The sequence below is a fragment of the Schistocerca gregaria genome, chromosome 9, assembly GCF_023897955.1.
Source record: "Schistocerca gregaria isolate iqSchGreg1 chromosome 9, iqSchGreg1.2, whole genome shotgun sequence".
Lineage (NCBI taxonomy): Eukaryota > Metazoa > Arthropoda > Insecta > Orthoptera > Acrididae > Schistocerca > Schistocerca gregaria.
The window spans coordinates 89,130,483-89,150,553 of NC_064928.1; the positions used below are offsets into that span (position 1 = coordinate 89,130,483).

The 20,071-nt window shown below is 45.6% G+C and overlaps 1 long non-coding RNA gene and 1 other non-coding gene across 2 annotated transcripts in view; both read right to left on the minus strand.

The window, feature by feature from the left end:
- The window catches only part of LOC126291577 (uncharacterized), a 91,447-nt gene extending 72,136 nt beyond the window's left edge, over positions 1-19,311 (minus strand). The window contains exon 1 of the long non-coding RNA XR_007551819.1: positions 18,942-19,311. This is a non-coding gene — a long non-coding RNA (uncharacterized LOC126291577). The remainder of the gene's footprint in view (positions 1-18,941) is intronic.
- On the minus strand, positions 6,365-6,438 carry Trnat-ugu (transfer RNA threonine (anticodon UGU)). Its single transcript has one exon. It is a non-coding gene; the product is annotated as a tRNA-Thr (tRNA).
- Positions 19,312-20,071: the final 760 nt, after the last annotated feature.

Sequence of the window (20,071 nt, forward strand, 5' to 3'; positions counted from 1 at the left end):
AAAAAGAATGTTACCCCACAGCGGGTGATAATGAACTTCGTGCAAAATAGACAATAGACATTGATATTATGGTATTCGTTTGTGAACTGTACCATAATTTAAGTAACTTCAATATTTCGCAGCCCTGTCAGTAACTGTATAAATATTAATATTAATTTTAATTTTAACACTCAACAGCCTCAGTTGCACCGTTTACCTAGAATTTGCCTAGGTTTCAGTCGGGATAACCCAACCACCTTCAGAATAACAGTGGACAAACAGTAGTTACTGTTATTCTGAAGAAGGTTGGTTTTTTTTTTTTTTTTTTTTTTTTTTTTGGTCATCGGTCTACTGACTGGTTTGATGCGGCCGCCGCGAATTCCTTTCCTGCGCTAACCTCTTCATCTCAGAGTAGCACTTGCAACCTACGTCCTCAATTATTTGCTTGACGTATTCCAATCTTTGTCTTCCTCTACAGTTTTTGCCCTCTACAGTTTTTGCCCTCTACAGCTCCCTCTAGTACCATGGAAATCATTCCCTCATGTCTTAGCAGATGTCCTATCATCCTGTCCCTTCTCCTTATCAGTGTTTTCCACATATTCCTTTCCTCTCCGATTCTGCGTAGAATCTCCTCATTCCTTACCTTATCAGTCCACCTAATTTTCAACATTCGTCTATAGCACCACATCTCAAATGCTTCGATTCTCTTCTGTTCCGGTTTTCCCACAGTCCATGTTTCACTACCATACAATGCTGTACTCCAGACGTACATCGTCAGAAATTTCTTCCTCAAATTAAAAAAAATGGCTCTGAGCACTATGGGACTCAACTGCTGAGGTCATAAGTCCCCTAGAACTTAGAACTACTTAAACCTAACTAACCTAAGGACATCACACACATCCATGCCCGATGCAGGATTCGAACCTGCGACCGTAGCACTTCCTCAAATTAAGGCCGGTATTTGATATTAGTAGACTTCTCTTGGCCAGAAATGCCTTTTTTGCCATAGCGAGTCTGCTTTTGATGTCCTCATTGCTCCGTCCGTCATTGCTTATTTTACTGCCTAGGTAGCAGAATTCCTTAACTTCAATGACTTTGTGACCATCAATCCTGATGTTAAGTTTCTCGCTGTTCTCATTTCTACTACTTCCCATTACCTTCGTCTTTCTCCGATTTACTCTCAAACCATACTGTGTACTCATTAGACTGTTCATTCCGTTCAGCAGATCATTTAATTCTTCTTCACTTTCACTCAGGATAGCAAATGTCATCAGCGAATCGTATCATTGATATCCTTTCACCTTGTATTTTAATTCCACTCCTGAACCTTTCTTTTATTTCCATCATTGCTTCCTCGATGTACAGATTGAAGAGTAGGGGCGAAAGGCGACAGTCTTCTTACTCGCTTCTTAATACGAGCACTTCGTTCTTGATGGTCCACTCTTATTATTCCCTCTTGGTCGTTGTCCACGCTACACCCTGTGACGACCCGACGCAAGGGTTTGAGTTTGCCGATTGCCTTGACAAGATTACCTGCGACTGTGTGTAGCACCAACAGTGAAGCAGGTGGTGTTATGGTATGGGAGTGTTTCTCGTGGTTAGGGGGTGGTCGCATTTCTGCGCTTAAGAAAACGCTGAATGCGGGAGGACATTTACAGCAGTGCGTAGAGGAACACTTCGGAGACAGTGAATGACCGTATCAGCAAAACAATGTGCCCTGTTTTATAACGACATCCGTGAGACATTCATTCGTGGACAACGACATTTCTTAAACGGACTGGGTTCAAATGGCTCTAAGCACTATGTGACTTGACTTCTGAGGTCATCAGTCCCCTAGAACTTAGAACTACTTAAACGTAACCAACATAAGGACATCACACACATCCATGCCCGAGGCAGGATTCGAATCTCCGACCGGAGCGGTCGCGCGGTTCCAGACTGAAGCGCCTGCAACCGCTCGGATACACCGGCCGGCTTGAACGGACTGGGCTACCCCGATTTCCCACCTGGACCAACTGAAATATCTTTGGGATGAGTTAGCACGTCAGCTCTGCTCGAGGCCCTAGCACCCAACATCACTATTTTCCCTGCTTTCGGCTCTTTGTACTTGGGCAGCCATTCCTCCATAAACATTCAGACACCTTATTGAAACTGAGCACAGAAGAGATCAAGCAGTTTCAAGGGAGAAAGGTCGACACATCCCATATTAGTGTCCACTGATAGGTGGACGTCAACGGCCTTGCCGCAGCGCGATTGGTGAGCGGGCTCACTCTGCCCTTGAGGCCAACTGAGCCTCCGGTCATCAAAGCCGACAACGGCCGGGAGTGCGGCGTTACTACCATGCGCCCCTCCACATCCACATCCATCTTCCCCGTCGGCTGAGGATGGCACGGCAGTCGGTCGGCGCACGGAGGGTGAAAAATACGCTATTTACGGTATGTACATCATTCGTGACAAATTGCTGCCAACAGTAATCACTGCAAAGTAACTAGGATTAAATATTTGCAACGAGTTGAAGTGGGATAACCTCATAAAACAAATAGTAGAAAACAAAGATGCCAATCTGAAGAGAATGTAATTCTTCCACGAAAGAAGTGGATTACAAAACACTTTCTCGACCCATTCTTGGATATTGTTTGTGTGTCTGGGTACCTTACCAGCTTACATTAACGTAAAAGAGAAAAGTGCGGCGCTTTTCGGCACGAGCTTGTCTGTCCAAAACCACCGATGTGAAATGGTGCCCCAAGTTCGTATCCCACGTCCCCAAATCGCAGCAGTAAGGTTGTTTAAGGGAAGAGACCAAACAGCGAGGTCATCGATCTCATCGGGTTAGGGAAGGACGGGGAAGGAAGTCGGCCGTGCCCTTTCAAAGGAACCATCCCAGCAATTGCCTGGAGCAGTTTAGGGAAATCACGGAAAACCTAACTCAGGATGTCCGGACGCGGGATTGAACCGTCGTCCTCCGGAATGCGAGTCCAGTGTTCGCAGCATTCACACCAAGTGGCAGACGCTCCAGCGGCCGCTCTACAGTTTCGATTATCAGTCATTCGTCCTTAGAAAAGGTTTTGAAGAGTCGGCGAATCCTTTTCGATGAGAGGATGCAGCAGGCAGTTATGGATTTCTTCGCCCAAATGGGCACGGTGTTTTAACGAAGAGATTATCTTCTACCTGGTTAATGGTTGCCGGAATACTCCGTCGTTTTCGCCTGAATGTCATACCGATTCTAGACTGTACGGTCCTCGAACGGAAACTTTCTGATCGGCACTTATACCTGGTAACATGCAGTTTTCATCTTTTCGTGTACCGTGCAATGAGTTTCGGTACTGCTGTAGACTACGATGACGAAAACATGTGTCCGCCGCCGGTAGCTGAGCGGTGAGCGCGACAGAATGTCATTTTTAAGCGCTCGGGTTCGATTCCCGACTGGGTCGGAAATTTTCTCCGCTCAGGTGGGTATTGTGTTGTCGTAAACATCATCATTTCATCCCCATCGACGCCCAAGTCGCCGAGGAGGAGATTAGTGTTTAACGTCCCGTCGACAACGAGGTCATTAGAGACGGAGCGCAAGCTCGGGTGAGGGAAGGATGGGGAAGGAAATCGGCCGTGCCCTTTCAAAGGAACCATCCCGGCATTTGCCTGAAGCGATTTAGGGAAATCACGGAAAACCTAAATCAGGATGGCCGGACGCGGGATTGATCCGTCGTCCTCCCGAATGCGAGTCCAGTGTGCTAACCACTGCGCCACCTCGCTCGGTCCCAAGTCGCCGAAGCGGCGTCAAATGCAAAGTCTTGCACCGGGCGAACACTACCCGACGGGAGGGCTTAGTCACACGACATTTTTACGAAAACACGTAACCATGCCGAAATAACAACATGCTGAAGAAAGAAGCAGCGGCGATGGACACGATTCTACCGCAGGCGGGGCATGTAGAGGGTACTGGCCGGCACCTCGAGGCTTCTCGAACATTTCGGCCGGCACGAGCGGTCGAAGCCCCCCTGCGCGGTCGTTGTCATTAACAGGTGTTTGACCCGCCTTGAACCGCGCACGTCACCGAAAGCACCTGCGTGTGAGTCACGCCGCACTCGGCGCGGACGTGTGTGTTCAGTTGTCCCATCCTGGCGAGATAATGTAATGTCGCGTGCTGTGCTTACGGGCCCGCAGCCCGCGAGCACGGGTGGCTGGTTGCCCAGGCGCACCGCCAAACGCGAGGACACGAGTGCTCTGCAAACCAGTCAAGGGCTTTCCTCTCTGCTTCGGTCTCTTTTTCCAGTGATGTGCTAATGACCATAAAATCTATACTCCTAGGTCGGAAAAATCTGACTTTGCAGATATAGCTTAATGTTGCCTTACGAAATCGATAGATGTAAAGGCAATGTCGGGGGTACGCCAAGATGGTATTACTGAGCTGTTATTGTTTACAACACAGGGTGTTTCGCAATTCCTTTGACAGGAATGTAGAGGCAGTAGAAGGGACTTAGTAGATCAGTTGTAGAACTTTGGGACACGTATTATATTCGAGTATAATGACTTTTCTGGAGACTAGAAATATACTCTGTAGGAATCAGCACGGGTTTCGAAAAAGACGATCGTGTGAAACCCAGCTCGCGCTATTCGTCAACGAGACTCAGAGGGCCATAGACACGGGTTCCCAGGAAGATGCCGTGTTTCTTGACTTCCGCAAGACGTTCGGTACAGTTCCCCATAGTCGTTTAATGAACAAAGTAAGAGCATATGGACTATCAGACCAATTGTGTGATTGAATTGGAGAGTTCCTAGATAACAGGACGCAGCATATCATTCATTCTCAATGGAGATAAGTCTTCCGAAGTAAGAGCGATTTCAGGTGTGCTGTAGGGGAGTGTCATAGGACCGTTGCTATTCACAATATACAAAAATGAGCTTGTAGATGACATTGGAAGTTCACTGAGACTTTTTGCGGATAATGCCGTGGTATATCGAGAGGTTGTAACAATGGAAAACTGTACTGAAATGCAGGAGCATCTGCAGCGAATTGACGCATGGTGCACGGAATGGCAATTGAATCACAATGTAGACAAGTGTAATGTGCTGCGAATACATAGAAAGATAGATCCCTATCATTTAGCTACAGTGTAGCAGGACAGTAACTGCAAGCAGTTAATTCCATTAATTATCTGGGAGTACGCATTACGAGTGATTTAAAATGGAATGATCATATAAAGTTGATGCTCGGTAAAGCAGATGCCAGACTGAGATTCATTGGAAGAATCCTAACGAAACGCAATCCGAAAACAAAGGAAGTAGGTTACAGTACGCTTGTTCGCCCACTGCTTGAATACTGCTCAGCAGTTTGGGATCCGTACCAGATAGAGTTGATAGAAGAGATAGAGAAGATTCAACGGAGAGCAGCGCGCTTCGTTACAGGATTATTTAGTAATCGCGAAAGCGTTAAGGAGATGATAGATAAACTCCAGTGGAAGACTTGGCAGGAGAGACGCTCAGTAGCTCGATACGGGCTTTTGTTAAAATTTCGAGAACATACCTTCACCGAGGAGTCAACCAGTATATTGCTCCCTCCTACATATATCTCGCGAAGAGACCATGAGGATAAAATCAGAGAGATTAGAGCACACACAGAAGCATACCGACAATCCTCCTTTCGACGTAGAATAGGAGACTGGAATAGAAGGGAGAACCGATAGAGGTACTCAGGGTACCCTCCGCCACACACCGTCAGGTGGCTCGCGGAGTATGGATGTAGATAAAGTTTAGATAAGTAACCGACGCCCGTAAACGTACCGTTTTGATACAAAATAAGTTTGAAGATCATCACTTTGCAATCTTCCATTTCGCGGTACACACACAACTGCGAAGAGTGCGCCTTAATCACTTCCTGCTGTGATTATTACATCTCGTGTTATTTTTGTCCTAGTACGACGACGGGTGCGATACTTACACTACGCATTTTTGCGACGCCCGCAACTGTCTCCGATTCTGACGTCTAAGTTTGAAATTTGGTGCCTACAACCTCCCTCTGCAAGGGTGCAAAACTTTTCCCTCGGGCTCGGCCACACTTCAAACAGTAAGATGTCGACACTTTCGAAAAAAAGCCACAGTTCAGAAGTTCATGTGAGCTCTAAGGTGGCTTAATAATGGCGGACTGGCACTATATTTCACCACAATTCTGCTTACCTCCACCATGGACGGGCCTCGCGATAAGAATGTCGTCACAGCCCCTTGGACCCACATTTCACCCCTTCATCACATGTCTCTGCGAAGGGGGTCAGAACCGCGACGTTTAGCGATGAAATCATGCTATTTTGTTATGGTTGAAATTACAATTACATCAGTACGACGAGCTGCTGACGGGAGTTGATATACATCAACGGGGCAGTTGAAAAATGGGTGCCCCGACCGGGACTCGAACCCGGGACCTCCTGCTTACATGGCAGACGCTCTATACATCTGAGCCACCGAGGACACAGAGGATAGTGTGACTGCAGGGATTTATCGCCGGTACGCTCCCCGTGAGACCCACAGTCTCAACTTATAGTCCACACACTACATTCTTACTGCGCTGCCATTATACCCATTACTCGCGGCAGACAATCCACCGAGTCCTGTAAGAGATCGGCAATGCGTGTGCATCAGCGCTGAAGGAGGTCATCAGCCGGTTAGCCTTAACAATATGAAGACGGCATCTGTTCTTTCAGACATGTCCGAAAGAATAGATGCCATCTTGATATCATTTCTTATGGTTGGCCGAGGAAAACATTTCACTCGAGGCACCGCCCAGAATCGACACGGAATGGCCTTAAGAGTGTCATACAGACCGCCAATCAAACACCCCTTGCCTTGGGGCGTTGATTCCCACACATAAAGCGGTCGGAAACGACAGTAGGCACCCCTGAGCCAAATGTCAAACTAATGCGTCTAAAGGGAAACAATTACGAGTTTTCGAAAAGGTTATCCTTTAGCTGTGCCGCGCAGTGTAGGAGGTTTGACTGCCAGACTGTGGTGCTCCACGAACGATTATCGACATCGAAGAGGACGTCGTTCGCCACAGTAAATGGTTGGTTGTTTTGGGGAAAGAGACCAGACAGCGAGGTCATCGGTCTCATCAGATTAAGGAAGGACGGGGAAGGAAGTCGGCCGTGCCATTTCAAAGGAACCATCCCGGCATGTGCCTGGAGCGATTTAGGGAAGTCACGGAAAACGTAAATCACGATGGCCGGAGGCGGGATTGAACCGTCGTCGTGCTCCCGAATGCGAGTCCAGTGTGCTAACCACTGCGCCACCTCGCTCGGTTTACCACGTAGAAGAGAACGCTATGACGAGTCCTCGAAATGCTGTCCATCCCATGGACTCTTGTAAGGCACAAGAGTCAGAGCTCATTATCACCCCTGTGTGTGTTCCATGAGGCCAGAGACTTGGGACCTCTCCGATGTTCGAAGTTATGTCCGCCCCGGTAGCGGAGTGGTCAGCGTGAGGAATTGCCGTCCTGCGGGTCCGGGTTCGATCCCGGCTGGGTCGGGGATTTTCCCCGCTCAGGGACTGCATGTTGTCTTCTTTATGCCCCGTAAGGGGCCTCCCGGCCAATGACGCCAAACGCTCATTTCCATTTTCGAAGTTATTTGAAACCCAAACGGATCATTTCTGCACATTAGTTCGCTATCGAAACTTTATAGGGTCCGCTCTAGATACTTGTAATACGAATCGTTAAAGACTCTGCATAGAAAATATTTGATAATGAACAGTGGTGATACCGAATTCCTGCTTGATACCTTGGTAGATGTGAGGAATGACTGCTTATGAACAGAACTGCTACCGCTAAGTTTGATTCTGACTTGCTAAGTAGGCATATGTTGATTGTGACAGTCGTCTACGGTTACTTTGTAAAGCATGGGTTGACACTGTAAAGTTCTTTATTAAGGACAGTGCACCCGCAGTACGTCAGGCTTGAGAAAGAACCAGATGGTTCGACACCAGTATGTGCAGGAACTATGACAAATTTGTTAATAAACGCTTCACGAAATATTAAAAAAAAAGGTTGCTGATCGTGTGTGAATTAAATGGTAAAACTTAAAACAAAAGTTTGTTTTTCTTGAACGCTGTGGTCCTTGCTAACAACAAAGAAATCAAAGTGGTCGGTAAAAAATTAAAAAAAAAATTAGGAATCAGTGTTTTACAATGTCGAGCCCGAGGTAACTGCTCATTGTTGCAGACAGACGCCATGCACACATGCGGCAGAGCTCCTGTACTGCTCCTCCCTCTTAATTTTCAACTAGAGCCTTTTTTTCCGCTTTTTGCGCCGTCCTGTGCGCATGCGCCCTAGGCGCAGGCGTATCTCGCCACGGCCGAGCTCTGCTGCCACCCACGTGTTCACTCACCTCTCGCGCAGTGTCGTGCCGCGCGGTCAATCACGTCTGTAGCTGCTCCGCGTGTCTCAAACACACTCAGACGAACTGACGTACACCACGCGCAATGTGTCAGTGCCTAATTAATTCCTGTGCTCTCACCGCACACAGTTTTACCAGACGTCCTACTACGAGAACAAGCCAAAAATTACCTACACTACTGCCATAACGTTTGTTATGTTGCGCATATTGTCTTCTCTCCCTACACATGTCACTGTTACACTCTCGTGGTAATGCTGTGACCGTTTGATCTTATTTCCGCCGTTGTTCTTCCTTCAGTTGCAGGTATAGCGTGGCAGCTCCATTACAAGTGCGCAGAGAAAAGGAACAACGGGCGGTGATCCGATTCCTCTGGTCGGTGGGTCTCAAAGGGGCTATCATCCCAATATGGGTGAAGTGCACAATCTCGTGAAACTGTGTTTTTGTGGATCGAGAAGTTTAAAAAGTGGTCGAACAAGTGTACCTCACGAAGAGTGAGCGGGACAGCCATCAACCTCCCTACAGATGACAACATCCAGCAAGCTCGAGAGATGGTTCTGGCGAACAGGCGAATCACCATCGAAGCGGCAGCATTCGCACTGAACATCAGCCACGGCTCTGCCCATCACATCATCCAAGACAAGCTCGGTTTCTATAAGGTCTGTGCACGGTTAGTACCAAGAAAGCTTACCGACGAGTATAAGCTCACGCGTGTTAGCGTCTGTCAACGCTTCAACAACGGAGGTGATGCACTTTTGAACAGAATTGTCGCCGGAGATGAAACTTGGATGCATCACTACGAGCTCAAAGAGCCAGAGTATGCAGTGGAAACATGCTGGATCGCCGACGAGAGAAAAAATTCAAGACGGGGCCGTCCGCAGGAAAAGTTTTGGGACTCACAGGGTCTGATGCTGGCAGAGTTTATGGAAAAGGGATCGAGTGTCAACAGTGCGGAGTATAGGGAATTGTTGGAAAAGAAGCTGAAGCCAGCAATTCGCACCAAAAGCCGAGGTGGTGGTATTGCGTGACAGTGCACGGCCACTCGCGGCCTGTCACGCTGCTGAAACCATCAACAAGGTGAGACCTGAGGTATTGGAGCACCCTCACTACAGCCCAGACCTTCCTCCAAGTTACTTTCACTTTTTCGGGCCACTCAAGGAGGCATTGCGTGGTCGCCGATTTGCCTCAGATATGGACGTGTGAAATGCAGTGCAAAATTGTCTTCACGACCAACCAAAAACCTTTTTATTTCGAACGAATACGTAAGCTCGTTGTTCGGTGGGCCAAGTGCATTCAGAAGGAGGGAGATTCCGTAGAAAAATGACGTGCACTGGATAGCCCTATGTTCATGTCAACGGCAGAATGAAAAGTGTAGATAATGTTTGACTTGCCGTCGTATTAGCGACACATTCCGTTCAGAGCACTTTGGTGGGGTGGTCGTTCGCTGTAAAGTTCTTGCAACCTAAAGGCCATCTTCTGCGACTTGGACCTAGTTTCCAGCAAATTGTAACGAATGCCCTTCGTTGTCAGTAAAAGCGGATGATTTCATCAACAACTATCAACGTGAGCAATGTAGTGTCACCGAAAGAATTTAAGAGTACCACTTAATGAGGGTTACAGAGATGTGATTTAAGCCTAACCCAAGTCCCTAGTTCGTACGGTTCCTCGCACGATTCATTACGGAGAAACGTTTCGCAGCTGTAAACATAAATTGGCTGTATGTCGATGACGATGGTGGTGTTGGTGGTGTTGGTGAAGACGGCGATACGTTATGAAAAACGTTTCACTGAAAGTAGTTGCACGCTCCTTGTTTCAGTGGAAAGATGAAACCAGATAAAGCAAATATCGCGTTACACCTGTAACAAAACTGAAAACTTCAGATTGAAACACATCATTAGACGGCGACAGACGAGATAACGTCTTTGAGAATTATCACGATTGACGATATCATGAACACCAGTAACTGATAATGAGATGCCGCAGCGATGGATTTAAGGCGCGACCCGAACCGTGAGTATGTGTTATCACGTCGGTCAGAAGTAAACAACTGCTTTTAGAGCAGATCTGCTTTAGAATTATCTGTTACAGACCACGATCGCAAATGTACGGAAAACAAGCCACTGACAACAGAAGTGGCCCTGAACGGAATCAGCTGACAACTGGTCTTCTCAAAGCCCGATAAGTCGTTTTTGGGAACTGCAAAGGAAAAAAAATGTACGGCTGGCATTCAGCTACTCATCAGAGTAATTAGAGACGGTAAACCTCTACCTCTACACCTGTAGTAAGCAACGCAATCTGAAGTGCATGGTGGAGGGTACGTCGTAATATCAATTTTCATTCGTATTAAGTCGCCGTATTAAACAACGAAAAAAAAAGAAAATCAGTGCCTGTACACCTCTATACGTACCCTACCCTGCTCATTCTTTATAGTCTCTACTTAATATGTAAGATAGTAGAACTGTCGGACACTCTTCCTTGAAGAAAGTAACACTCGCGTGAATGAGAAATGTGAGTGGAAATAGTACTTTTCTGCCTCATCGATATTCAAGCACGCAGAAACCGCAACTTGTGCATACTTTTTTTAGCAATGTCAAGTCATCGATGGCAGCTCCTGAAACTTTTTTTTCCTTCATTTAATACAGAAATTTGAGTTAATGGGATTTTTACTATTTGATGATTTCTCCTTCAACAAGAAAAGAAATATTTGTCGCTTGTATGTGGTTCGCTTTCAACATACACGCGACGAGTACTTTTTTTTAAAAAAAGGTGTATTTGAAATTTATCATTTACTCCCTCGTTTTGATACCAAGCGTGATGTTATCAAAACGAAACACCAGTTCCAACACCGTAAACACAATTTTTGTGGACGTAGTTACACAATAAAGATATTTTAAACGGCAGTATGATTTAAAAACATGTCAGGCTTTGGTTAATGATGACTAACAGCAAAATGTTTTTCATCATCATCATTTAAGACTGATTATGCCTTTCAGCGTTCAGTCTGGAGCATAGCTCCCCTTATAAAATTCCTCCATGATCCCCTATTCAGTGCTAACATTGGTGCCTCTTCTGATGTTAAACCTATTACTTCAAAATCATTCTTAACCGAATCCAGGTACCTTCTCCTTGGTCTGCCCCGACTCCTCCTACCCCCTACTGCTGAACCCATGAGTCTCTTGGGTAACCTTGCTTCTCCCATGCGTGTAACATGACCCCACCATCTAGGCCTGTTCGCCCTGACTGCTACACCTATAGAGTTCATTCCCAGTTTTTCTTTGATTTCCTCATTGTGGACACCCTCCTGCCATTGTTCCCATCTACTAGTACCTGCAATCATCCTAGATACTTTCATATCCGTAACCTCAACCTTGTTGATAAGGTAACCTCAATCCACCCAGCTTTCGCTCCCATACAACAAAGCTGGTCGAAAGATTGAACGGTGCACAGATAACTTAGTCTTGGTACTGACTTCCTTCTTGCAGAAGAGAGTAGATCGTAGCTGAGCGCTCACTGCACCTCGCTTCCAGTTCTTTCACTATGTTGCCATCCTGTGAGAATGTGCATCCTAAGAACTTGAAACCATCCGCCTGTTCTAACTTTGTTCCTCCTATTTGGCACTCAATCCGTTTATATTTCTTTCCTACTGACATTACTTTCATTTTGGAGATGCTAATCTTCATACCATAGTCCTTACATTTCTGATTTAGCTCTGAAATATTACTTTGCAAACTTTCAATCGAATCTGCCATCACAACTAAGTCATCCGCATATGCAAGACTGCTTATTTTGTGTTCAAATATTTTAATCTCACCCAACCAGTCTATTGTTATCCAACGTATGATCCATAAATAATATGAACAACAGTGGAGACAGGTTGCAGCCTTGTCTTACCCCTGAAACTGCTCTGAACCATGAACTCAATTTACCGTCAACTCTAACTGCTGCCTGACTATCCATGTAAAGACCTTTAATTGCTTGCAAAAGTTTGCCTCCTATTCCATAATCTCGTAGAACAGACAATAACTTCCTGCTAGGAACCCGGTCATATGTTTTTTCTAGATCTATAAAGCATAGATACAGTTCCCTGTTCCACTCATAACACTTCTCCATTATTTGCCGTAAGCTAAAGATCTGGTCCTGACAACCTCTAAGAGGCCTAAACCCACACTGATTTTCATCCAATTGGTCCTTAACTAATACTCGCACTTTCCTTTCAACAATACCTGAGAAGATTTTACCCACAACGCTGATTAAAGAGATACCTCTGTAGTTGTTACAATCTTTTCTGTTTCCATGTTTAAAGATTGGTGTGATTACTGCTTTTGTCCAGTCTGATTGAACCTGTCGCGACTCCCAGCCCATTTCAATTATCCTGTGTAGCCATTTAAGACCTGACGTTCCACTATATTTGATGAGTTCCGACTTGATTTAATCCATCCAAGCTGCTTTATAGCACTGCAATCTATTGACCATTTTCTCCACTTCCTCAAATGTGATCCTATTTCCATCATTATTCCTATCCCATTCTACCTCGAAATCGGAGACATTACTGATCGTCTTTTACCTACAATGAGCAACTCTTCAAAATATTCCCTCCATCTGCCCTAGGCATCTACAGGATTCACCAGCAGTTTTCCTGACCTGTCCAAAATACTTGTCATTTCCTTCTTACCCCCCTTTCGAAGACTGCTGGTTACACTCCAGAATGGTTTTCCAGCAGCTTGACCCATAGTCTCCAACCTGTTTCCAAAGTCTTCCCAAGATTTCTTCTTCGATGCTGCAATTATCTGTTTGACTTTGTTTCTTTCTTCATGTTTTGTGTTTTAAAAAAAGAATCGTAAAAGCAGATATACAAAATACTGTGTGTGTGTGTGTGTGTGTGTGTGTGTGTGAGAGAGAGAGACAGAGAGAGAGAGACAGAGAGAGAGAGAGAGAGAGAGAGAGAGAGAGAGAGAGAGAGAGAGAGAGAGAGTGAGTGAGTGAGAGAGAGAGAGAGAGAGAGAGAGAGAGAGAATGGTTTTGATAATGATGAACTATAATGACAAACATTATTGCCGCCTATATAATTTATTTAATTGAGGCACTATTAGGCACTTCCAGCTATACTTGTATTCTGGTGAACAGAATGAGCAGGATGAGATTTTCGCTCTGCAGCGGAGTGTGCGCTGATATGAAACTTCCTGGCAGATTAAAACTGTGTGCCCGACCGAGACTCGAACTGGGGACCTTTGCCTTTCGCGGGCAAGTACTCTACCAACTAAGGTATCCAAGCACGACTTGCCCCCCCCCCTCCCCCCTCGTCTCCTACATTCCAAACTTAACAGAAGCTCTCCTGCGAACAATGCAGAACTAGCACTCCTGGAAGTTTGGAAAGTAGGAGCCGAGCTAGTGGTGGAAGTAAAGCTGTGAGGACGGTGCGTGAGTCGTCCAGTTGGTAGAGCTCTGGCCCGCGAAAGACAAAGGTCCCGAGTTCGAGTCTCGGTCCGGCACATAGTTTTAATCTGCCAGGAAGTTTCACAATGAGCAGAGTTTATATTCGTAGCGTACTGCCGTATGAACCTGTCCGCTTCAGAAAGACCGCTGCATTCAGCCGGAATCAGTGAATAATAAAAATCACTAATCTAAGCGAATTTATATTTACGGCGGAAATGTTGTCTTTCACAATTGAAATAACGGTTGAAAGAAATCCAAAATGACTATTTTTTTTAATGAATACTGTTTCACCTGGACAATCTGAATATAGAATTAGGAATTGCTTTCTGATTGTTGCAAAAGACATTTCATTCATTGTTGAATGTTGTCTACACTGTCTGCAGGGAAGCCATCCTACAACAAACACACACACACACACACACACACAAAGCAAAGAAAACGAGAGAGGCGGAGGGGCTGGGGGTGGGGGAGGAGGAACGAAAAATATGCGTTATACCATGAAGTAATGTACTCCAAGTCTAGAACTGCGTATGGATAACATTATCAAGCCTTTTCTTGTTCATCTACAGTTTTTCGAAATACCTATTGATACAACAGTTGCGTAGTGGGTCACCTTGCACTCTTATTTTTCATGATTTATGTACGACACATGTGCACAATATACGCCAAAAAGACTCCTCTCCGAGACTTGTTTATTACGTAAAACAGCTTTTCTGTACGTAATTACGCACAATAAAAAATTATGTGTGGAGCAAATGTGAATAGACCTAGGGAACACTGTGCGTTAATTGGCTATCACAACCTTCACTTCGTAAACACATTCGTTGGCTTTCCCAACTCACAAGCAGACTGTCACCTTTCAACCTAACCTAGACTCTGGGCTACGCAACATAGCAGTTTTCAGGGTGTCCTAGGGGCATGGATGATTCTGGGAGATGACGCGAACGATCGTTCGAGGCAAGTAAGTCTAAAATGCGTAACTTAAAGAGCTGTGAGCATTTATTCAGTAGAGGAGATGTATGTCAGAGTATCGAACAAGTACTCATAGCTACGAAAGAACGTTCGTGTCATGTCCCTGAACTTTCACCATTGCCTCTGGGACTCTTGTCACCATAACGAAGATTGCATTCGATCGTTCATTGGTTTCGCCAATTCCAAATAAAGGTATCTCTTCCTAAGCTATCCTAGGCGTCTGCCTACGTTACAGATCAGTCTATCAGCACCTCTCTCTCTCCTTCGCCCCAAAGAAAACACTACATGATAATGTGTCGTGAAGGACATAATTACCATCCCCCTGTTATCCTGTTGTTCTCCGTCTCTCTTGACCTAAAGCGGGGTGTAGCTACGCCTCTGGAAATTGAATTTAACTGTCTTACACGAGGGTTCCTACTGAAGATAAAAATTTTATTCTTACTCGTAGCCTTCTCCTCCCTAATGGAACACTGTATGCCACTACCTTCCTTCAACTGTACTATCTGAACAGCAATTTAATTAAACCTCAGGCCATTTCACGCTACCAACTTCTTTTTCACGAAAGTTTTTTTATTATCCGCAGACATTTCACATTCATTCACCACGCGTGCTCGGCAATAACTCTGTCTATGGCCTAGAATTGCCCGCGGCGCCAACAAAGGGCAAACGAACTCTATGCTGTGGCCCGAGATGTGGCATTCTTGCAACTTGTCAACGCTATGGGCCGCTAAAGAGGCTCGTATGCTTACATCGATATTCGGACCTACTGCGGTAACAGCTACCTTACAAACATCATGCCTTACGTGCTGGGAATTACCGTACAAAAACTTGCTTTTCTTTTAAAAATCTAGGTGTAGCTAACAGCTAATAACAGACTTAGAACAGAATACCTACACTAATAACAAAAGTGTAAACAATCGTGTTTGTCTGTCTAACTTGCTGATCTCCAAAATTACCACACGGATTTTCATGAGGTTTCCACAAATAGCTTGGATCGTAGCTTGGTGCAACGTACGGGCTTTATTGCACCAAAACTGAGCAAAAAAGGGGAAAGAGATAAAAAACAATCCGTAAATGGAAAATTCAGGAGTCTGCTGAGTAGCTCGAATGTTTACCTTATTGACGACTTAATACACCAAAGAAACTCTAGACTGCGATATTACTTTCTTACATCTGTGACCTAAGTATTTTCCCCCGTTCAGGCTAGTCACAGAATTAAGCCCCGTAATGTTATTTTTACGAATGAAATCTAACGTTGAATTTATGTGGGTAAGATTGATCTACTGATTGTGCTTTGTGTATCAAAAACTGCTTTCGCTTCTTTCAATAGCTTTCATTTAGATTTGACTTTTTCTCTACGAAAAATGATGCGATCCCATAATGGTTTCGTTTTTACCTATTCAGGTATTGTACCCTAAAAAGGGGCATTATGTGGAGGCCTTTCTGTATCTTCCGTTGCGAACTATCAGAGTATCCACATGTATTATAAAAACTTACGTATGTATGTATGTATGTATGTATGTATGTACCATATTTCCTCCTAAACCTGTGGACCGATTTTAACTAAACATGATACACGTGTCACGTGCTGTCTGGAATGAATCACCTGTGTATCAAACGGAAAGGACTGGGAGTGAAAAAGGAGTGTACCGAGAGTTTATTCATCTAGTATTTAAGAATGAGAACATTCAGCGACTTCCAACAAATTTTGTACATAATTTCAACCCTTAACGAAACTTTTTCTCAGTGACAACCACCACAAAACAACGAAAGTGAAAAAGTTTATTGTTTACTGCATTTTCGTTGTTCATGCAGTAAAACTGCCGTATCAGGCATGATATTTTATTGCACTATTCTTTACTATTAACCGAATTCGCGGCATATTTTTCAGGCATTTGCCACGTATACCACTGAATGCACCTACACAATTATTCCGTTGTACGACACGAAGTTCAGGAGACAAGAGATAATAAATATTGTGCTGCGTGAAACGGAAACTACTGGGTGAAATCTGCTAGATATTCAGTGAAATGTGTGCATAAATATGCGTGCGGCATTTGAAATATATGTGACATTTGCATATTCGGGTGAAAACGCGCACAAAAAAATCCTAAGCTCCTGGATCGATTTCAGCCAAATGTGGTACATACGTTTATAACTATCTGGAAAGATAGTAAGACTTAGCAAGCTCCTATTGGGTGGTGGTGATAACGTGCAGGAGGAAGACACGGACAGAAAGAGTGGGGAAGATGTACAGATAGACTGGGAGGGGAAGGAGGAGATAGGCACAGATGCAGGGGGAGGGGGTAGGTAGGGGGAGGGGAGAGGCAGCGGGAGAGGGAGGGAGAGGAGAGTGACAGAGAGGGGGGGAGATGGACAAAGGGAAGGGGGCAAGGAGGGGAGGGACAGAGGAAAGGGAGAGGAGGAGATAGAGACGTTAGAGGGAGACACAGTGGACCAGAGAAGATGGGCAAGCGAGGGCATAGGACGAGATGGGCAGCAGGGGAAGCAGCAGATGAACAGAGGGATGAGGACCAGATAAACAACGAGGGAGGGGAACTGGTCGTAGGTTGTGTTCCAAAAATGAACAGCACAGACACGCAAGTGAAGACACTTTCTGCGGGACCTGACCATCATTTTGCAGGACGATGCTCAAGCACGTACAGTGCAAGCTCTTACTGATTTCTTTGACTGATGGGGTTGCTAAATGTTATGCCACCTGCTGCACTCCCCTCGTGAGTTAAACTCGATTTCTAAACTGAAGCAAACTCTTCACGGCATTCGCTTCAGAACTGATACAAATCCGTCGGGCAATAGGCCGTGCCACTCGAACTGTCAACACAACTGGCACTGCTAAGCGTATCCTACGACTTCCACATCGCCGGCAACCGGTTGTACACAATGCTGGTGACTACTTTGAAGGTCAGTAAAACTTTGAAACACGTATCTGTCTTGTACGAACTGTAAATAAATAGTTGTCACTATTAAAGGTCCAACCCCCGTATTTTAAATACTTGTGGGGGGATACAACTTGGTTTTAAAATTCATTATTATCCTTTAGTACATTTTCATCATTCGCGCCTCTATTTCAAGCGAGGACGCTGATGACAACCGCGTCCACCACCACCACCACCACCACCACCCACATCGAACCTGGCAGCCACCACCCACATCGAACCTGGGAGCAGGCATTAGAAATCGAAAACTGAAATTTGATGGAGACGTTGCAAGATTCCCAACGATGAAGTTTTCACACAAAATTATGACATATACATACGGAAATGATAGAAAATACCATGCATACAAAAAATTAGAAAGGACATTGAGAGCAAGTATTATACAGGAAAGCACCAGTTTGCTTTTGTTCTACAATATTGTAGAACAAAAGCAAACTGGTGCTTTTCATTTACTACCATAATGTTGCTCAACCAAGAACGACGGAAGATTCTGTTAATAGTGTACAGGAATCTGTTCAGTTCAAAGCCAAGCTGTAGGGCAGTACACCAAGGGAATGAGGTTAAAAACAAAAATAAAATAAAACAGCAAACAAGTGGACTGAAATCGAGAAACAGCCCACACAGACAGAATGACAGCCATGTTGGAGATCAGGAAAACGAATCTAAAAGCCCTGCGTGATCCAAGTAGGCCCATACGCACATTTATTTATTTAATAATAATAATAAATTTTGTTAGTGTCCTTTTCTATCTGTTGTTTGGCCACATGCGACGTCACACAATTACGTCACGTGTCAACCGACGCTCTCTATCTGTAATTCAATTAACGGAGATAGAAAAACCATTATTTCCAATTATTTCCAACGGGTGAGAATGGGAGGGTGCAGAGGGGGAGGGGTGGGGGGTTGGGGGCGAGATCGTGGCACTTGAGCCTGTTTTAATCACTAACTGTTAAAAAAAAAGTGTCGGTCGTGTCGCCCTTTACGGAGTGACGATCGTATTACGAACTACTTTACGCACTTCGCAACACAGCATTCATTGTTGGATTCCGTCCACATTATCTGCGTGGAAGCATCCTTATTCGAGGCCGCAGACTTCCGTAACGTTTACTAAATACGACGTCTGCCACACACTCAGGCATTCACACAAACAAACAAAGCGAGATAAACTGGACGGACAGAGAGAGAGAGAGAGAGAGAGAGAGAGAGAGAGAGAGAGAGAGTTGACCTTGTAGAAGCGGAAATCCTCGTTCTTCATTTAGACTAGTGTGTCGGTAACACTGTCACACACGGATCACTTCGCAGTGGCGCAGAGAGCTGAGCACTTCACTGACGCGAAACTCGCCACGCCACGGCTGCGGCGGCAACCTTGACACTGCACAGCTGTCAACCGCGACGCAGATGCGCACACGGCACGCGCGCTTGAGCAACCACTACGCACGAATCCCTACGCACCGGTCGCTCCGCAGCTGCCACTTCCGGGTGCGCAGCCCGACTGCGGCCGAGATGCGAACCGAGCCGCGACGAGACGTGGCGAACCGAACCGAGCGCACCCGGCGCGAGCCGAAGCAACAAGTAGCGGCGACCTGCCGGCACGGGAGCGAGGTCTCAACTGAAGGGACTGCGCCGCCCACCGCCACGGGCGCGAGCGCGCTGCCAACTGCGCAGCCACAAATTCCCCCGACCTCGCCACGCCGCCCCCACTCTCCGCCCTCCTGGAAAGGAGGCTGTGGGGCACTGCTGCCAACGACCACTCGAACGGTTGTCACCGATCTCGCAGATTCACAACCTGAGCCGCGATAGCCGTCCGGCGCGGTTAGTGCATTTCTGTCCGCAATACTTCGCACTCTGCCGGTGACCTGAGAAATATTCCAGTAACGGCGTATCTATTTTCAGCGGAGTAACGCTGCAATTATCGGTTGATTTAAGTTTTCCGTTATCGCGCCTCTTTCAGATTTGGGCTAAGGCCAAAACACACCTGCGGAATTTTCTGTCACGGTTTCGGTGTGAAGCAGCAACCACCCGCCCTCAATAACTTAAAGATCCAAATTTCATAAACAAAACAGTATCAAGCGTCTGATTAGGTTACAAATGAGTTAATATGTTAAATATTTCACTCTGAGAATGTAAAATCCCGAATAAAAAGTTCTCGGGATCCAGCTGTGCCTTTGTTGATAGCGTATTGTCCTTCCTCGACATCCTCGTGCACAAACGAAACGGCTGTTTTGGGCACAGCGCCTGCACTAAATCTACGCACATCGATATGTACTTTTACGCCAATATCCATCATCACCCGGCACAGAAACACACTGTGTTACAAACATTGATGCATCGCGCAAGAATATCGGACGCTGACAA